This window comes from Carlito syrichta, unplaced genomic scaffold (assembly GCF_000164805.1).
Source record: "Carlito syrichta isolate Samal-C Ts95f unplaced genomic scaffold, Tarsius_syrichta-2.0.1 Scaffold302433, whole genome shotgun sequence".
In the NCBI taxonomy this organism is placed as follows: Eukaryota; Metazoa; Chordata; class Mammalia; order Primates; family Tarsiidae; genus Carlito; species Carlito syrichta.
The window spans coordinates 222,486-228,720 of record NW_007246529.1 but is presented as its reverse complement, the minus strand read 5'-3'; the positions used below and the strand labels follow the sequence as shown (position 1 = coordinate 228,720).

Here is a 6,235-nt window from a genome sequence, read left to right as displayed (position 1 = left end):
CTAAACCGGGCTTGGTGGCTCAGCCTGTAATCCCGCGCCTTTGGGAAGCTGAGGTGAGTGGATTGCCTGAGCCCGCGGGTTCGAGACCCACCTGGGCAGCAAGACCTCATCTCTACGATAAATCAAAAAATCAGCTGGGTGTGGTAGCACGTGCCTGTAGTTCTGGCTACTCGGAAGGCTGAGGCAGGAGGATCGCCGGAGCCCCAGCAGGTCGAGGCTGCGGTGGCCGGGAGCGGCTACTGCACTCCACTCTGGGTGACAAAGTGATAGTCCAACTCAAAAAAAAAAAAAAAAAGAAAAGAAAATCATTTCTATGCCACTTGTAGTGGTTCATGCCTGTAATCCCAGTACTTTGCATGGCCGATGGACAAGGATTACCTTAGACCAGGAGTTCAAGACAGAGCAATATCCTGTCTCTACAAAAAATAAACTTTTTTTTAAGTGTCTGGGACATGGTGATGTGTGTCTGTGGTCCCAGTATCTTGAGAGGCTGAGGTGAGAAGATCTCTTGAGCCCAGGAATTCAAGGCTGCAGTGAGCTATGATTGTGCCACTGCACCACTCCAGCCTGACCAACAGAGTGAGACTCCATCTCAAAAAAGTATTTTTGTAATTATTAAATATTATTGCACACATGCACACTCAAATACTTGCTTATGTAAAGCTTTATGGACATTCCCATATTAAGATTTTATTACAGCTGTTTCTTATTGCCTATTCCATTTTTTTTACAATAACCTTGGCCAAAATTAATAGCTGGGTTCTAACCACTGTGTATAAAATGAGTCTTTGCCAACTGCAAACTGTTTGTTATGTTTAATGAGATCAGCTCACAATTATCTGTGTTAATTCTTTTGCCTGAGGGAACTAGTAAACATTCTAATGTTGTTTTTCATCATTATTGCCTTTGTCCCTTCTCTCTTAAACTTTTATGAGGAATATTTTTGCCTATTTTTTTCATCTTTGAACTCATTTTTGTTGGAAGATGTATGTAATTTACCTACTGATTATTGCAGTAGGCATTTGTCATGCATATTCAAACTGGGATAGTACCAGAACCTTAGGCATTATTTGCCACTTAAGTCTCCAAGTCTGTGGGAATTAGATGCATCTATCACCATGGGAACTGTTGCTATGCTAGAGAACTCCCATTTCAGAAAGCATGACCTTTTTTTTTTTTTTTTAGAATTTCTCAATGCTCGAAATACATGCTATATTCTGCATCTATAGAAATTTGCCACTATCTTTCAGAATATATAAACACTGGGACAAAAGTAGACCTCCTACATTTTACAGATATTTCTTCCAAAAATATTTATTTTAATATTGCATGTGTGCTGGTTTTTCTATTTACAATATGTTTTTCAATTACTCAACCAAAAATTCTACAGAGAGATGGAACTTCCAGAATGGCAGTGTGAAGAGCTTGGGGAAAACTCTTGATATGGCATCTATTAAGCTGTTTAAAGATTGCAAATACAGTCATTAAAAGTCTCTGGAGATTCTTCCAAGAGCTTACAGTAATTTGACAAAATTGATAAAAACTAACAAAAATCTGCAGAGTTCAATAGGGACAGCTTAAGGTTTATCCCATCCACTCACAGCTTTGCCTTGAGGAAAAATTTTTCCAGCAGATTTGGCAGCCAAGTGGCAGTTTCATTTCCCCCAATACCATTTGTAGAAAAGCTCTTCTAGATGAGTTAGGCTGGTAAACACTGGTAGGTCCCATTTTCTATAACTCCTTACTGCAGAAACCTTTATGAAGTGGGTGGTGGTACTTGGTCAATGGTACCATTCTTCTACCCTCAGCTCCCAGTATCCAATGAGGGATCTAGTAGGTCAGCTGATAAAGACTTGGGCTTCCATAACCATCAGAGTTCTGTCTTGCAGAAAGCTAGACAGCCAGATGTCAGCTCTAATCTCTTTCAGTTTTCTATGATAGAAGTATCATTCTCAAAGAATTCAGCAGCCAAGGCACATCCCATCTTCCTTGTTCTGTTTTGTGAAAGGCCCATATTGGACAATACCCACCATTCATCTGCCCATACACACAGATATTCTCCATGGGAAAAATACCTGTGAGGCAACAGGAGTAGATTAGGCTCTCATCTAATGCCCTCAACTCACAGCTTCTTCCGTGTGGCTCAAAGTGTGTTCTCAGGGAAGGGTTGGAGCAAGCCTCAAACACTGGCACTGCCTCAAGTCTTGACAAGTGATCCAACTTTAACTGAGGTGGTGGAGCAATTTATATCCCAAGGCAAGATTCTCAATAATAGACTAATCAGCTAGAAATTAATAAAGGCTAACAGCCAGATTTGATACCAATAAAAGAAGATAAGTTTAACGGAGATCAAGAAAAGAGATTGTCAAAGAGAGTTCAATTAAAACTAAAAATAAACAAAAAATTATATATAATATCTCTACAATTTTTAAGTATTTTGGGTAAATTCTAGTAGTACATATTTATGTGGTACATGTGATATTTCAATATAGGCATAAAATGTAAAATGATAAAATCAGGGTACACATCACCTCAATTATTTATCATTTCTCTATGTTAGGAACATTCCAATTCTACTCTTTTAGTTTTTTTGAAATATGCAATAAATTATTGTTAACTATAATAATCTTACTGTGCTTTACTGAATACAAGATCTTATTCTTTTCAAATAGTTAGGAGAAACTATACACACATAAATCAGCAATTCCATTTCAAGAGAAATACAAATATTACACTATACAAAAAAGTATATTTGTATGATCATAGTAGCATTATTCATAATGGACAAAGTGAAAATAAGTCAAGTGTTTATCAACTGATGAATGGATAAATATGGTATATCTATGTAATAAAATTGTATTTGACAATAAAAAGGAATTAAGTACTGATATGCGCCACAAAATGCTTGAATCTTGAAAACAATATGCTAAATAGAAGTATTAAGTCACAAAGACAACATATTTATGATAACATTTATATAAAATATCTAGTATAGGTAAATATATGGGTAGAAATAGAAGATGGAGAAATGAGGAGTGACTGTAAGGGGTTTTGGTTTCTTTTTAAAACTATTGAAATAATAAAATCTTTGTGGTGATGATTATAAAACCTCTGAATATATTTAAAACAAATGAACTGTAAGTGAACTGCAAGTTATGAACATTATATCTCAATAAATTTAAAAGCATAAACAATATTATATTTTTACTTTATGGCACATTTTCGTTCAAATTTTCCATATGTAGGAAATATTTCAAAATTCTAGATACATTTTTATTGTATAATCACTTCCTACTAAACTTGAATTTTATGTAGCATGAATAATTCTATTTTTACTTTCATTCTAAATTTTTACTTTATTATCTAGATTTTTAATTGAAAACTAACATTTAAACCATTGAATACTTTTGTGCACACTTATCTGTATTCTCAAAACTCATAATTTTATCTCATTATGTGTAATAGTTTGATGTTTTCCAATAATAGAGTACATATATTAATTATTTGCTATTTTTGACTTCTGAAAAAAAATCTATGTATAAAAAATTAAAATAAAAGTAGAAAAATGCTCAGCATCACTAATCATTTGAGAAATGCAAATCAAAATCACATTGAACTATCTCCTCATACCTATTAGAATGGCTATCATAAAAAGGATAAAGGATTATAAGCAATGTCAAAGAGATAGAGCAAAGGGAAAGTTGGATACTGTTGGGGAATGTAAGGTAACACAGTCATTTTAATAAACAACATGAAGCATCCTAAAAAAATTAAAAATAGAACTTCCATATGATCCTGCAATTCTATCACTGGTAATACAACCAAAAGAAATAAAAACGGCATCTTGAATAGATATCTGCACTCTAATGTGTATTGCAGCATTATTCACAATGACCAAGATATGGAATCAACTTAAGTGTCCATCAATAAATGGAAAAATAAAACAAATGTGTACGTACGCAAGGGAATACTATTAGTCCTAAAAGGAAGAAAATTCTGTCATTTGCAAAACATGGATGAATCTGGAGGATATAATGCTAAGTAAAAGAAGTCAGTCACAGAAAGACAAATACTGCATGTTTTCACTTATATGTGAAAGCTTAAACGATCAAATTCATAGAAGTAGAGATTAGAGTGAACGGTGAAGGAAATAGAAACAGAGAATAGAGGCTGGGGAATAAGAGAAATGGAGAGATGTTGGTCAAACAGTACAAGTGCGTAGAAAGGAGAAATAAAACAGTACTTGAAGTTATGGATATGTTAATTAGCTAAAATCCATCATTCACATTGTGTGTATAACAAAGTGTACTCCACAATTATGTACAATTGTAATTGTTCATCTAAGTACAATTATTTAAAAATAAAAGAGTAGCTTAATGGGACCATTTTCTTTTTATATATATTTTTTATTTTAAAGATGTGGGGTACAATTCAAGATTAGGTATATAAGTGGACATTTTACAGGTAAAGTTAATGGGACCATTTTCTTTTGCTCAACATTTTCTTGTGATTTGCAATATAGATATTGATTTCTTATTTTTATCATTAATGAAACAAATAAAGTCATATATTTACATTTGAATCTTTACTTCTCTAATTCCCCATATTATAAAAATTACTTGCATTGCCTTATTCCCCAATATAATAATGAATTTGATACAATAATAAGCTCCTATCTCACATTTTCTCCTTTATTCAGTGTTTGCCTGGTTAATTTTTTTGTTTTTATTTTTTTAGGGAAATTTTGTGTTGAATTGTGAAACTTAGCACATTCTAGGGCCAGCAGTGGTGTGGAGTTGCAGCAGCACGACAGGTAGGTGACTGCCACGGAGACACATGATGAAGAGGATGAGGAAGGCAGCCATCAAACATAAGAGCCCCATGGCCTCAGACGGAGCAAAGCCTAGAATGCATAGGAGAAGAGTTGCTGCTTGAGGGACGGGTTCCGGGTATAGCCAGCGATCAAGCTGCCAAACACGGTTCCAATGCCGGTCCTGAACCAGTCACACCAACTGTGGCTGCTCAAGCACCAATAAATTTGGCCGCTGTGTCAATGTCTCAGGAGACCACACTGATCTGGAACTCCCGTCTGGCCACCTGGAGAGCGAAGCTGCTGAAGGAAGGCTGTTTAGATGAATCCTCTGGCCTATTCAGGAAGGAGGATGATACAGGCCTGATTAGACCCCTGATATAACAGCAGGTCAGAGCCAAAGAAATGCGGAGTGCTCCAGTTGTCTGCATTTTTTCAGTACGGCAGCTTTAGCCCTCAGTCTCAGACTTGCCTAGTTAAAATGTTTGCTGCCTAAATCTAGACTCCTTTTTTTCCTATTTATTCTCTTATATGATTATCATGGAAATTATTATTGTATTAGTTTGCATGGATTACCTAACCCAAGTATTTTGATCCTATTAGCTCTTTTATTTGTACTTATCTCTGTGATTCAATAAATTAAATTCCTGGTATCATCCATTTTTATCCAATTAAATTTTGATTTTTTATCATTTGCTTTTATCATTTTTTTGTTGTTTACTGGAAATATCATCTTTGTATAGATTTTTAGCAAAGTCATTTTTAGTGGCATTCTCACTGAGCTCTTTTGAACTCCATGGTGTTGTCCTCTTTACAAATAAATTAATCACACGGCATGTTAGGTTTCCTCTTTCCTTTCGTTCTTTTTCCCCCTTCCATTCTTTGTCTTTCCTTTTCTTCCTTCTCTTGTCCTCTCTTCTTCCCTCCCCTCTTGTTTCTCCCTCTCTCCCTCCCTCTTTTCCACACACACATTCACACACACAAAAGAAAGTACCTGGTGGATCATACTCTATTGATAATTGTAGTATGTTCACTGGAATACTAGTCACAGAATATTCTTTTGGAGGTGAGTGTTAAAAATGGATCAGAGGTATGGGATTATAAAAAGCTTCTTCCAAAAGTATCCCTTTGATCTTCCTTCACTCATGACCAGCCTTAATATCAATGGATTAAATGCATTCATTTCCAGTGATACATATGAGAAGAATAAGCTAAAAAAACAATATCAATTACTCTTATTTAAAATCCTCAGAGAACTGAGATTTCTGGGCAAACCATCCACCCAGAGTCAGGAAAGAAAGGTGAATTTGGAGTCACAGCTGAGATCTGCTTATTTGGTTCAAAAGTCTCTGAAACCATGATATGGTAGAAACATTTAAAGGATAATTTTGGCAAACTGGTAAGAGGGAGAAAACCAGCATAAGA

The 6,235-nt window shown here is 35.2% G+C and overlaps 1 pseudogene; it reads right to left on the bottom strand.

The window, feature by feature from the left end:
- Positions 1 to 4,763: 4,763 nt before the first annotated feature.
- Positions 4,764 to 5,241, bottom strand: LOC103258996 (annotated as a pseudogene).
- Positions 5,242 to 6,235: the final 994 nt, after the last annotated feature.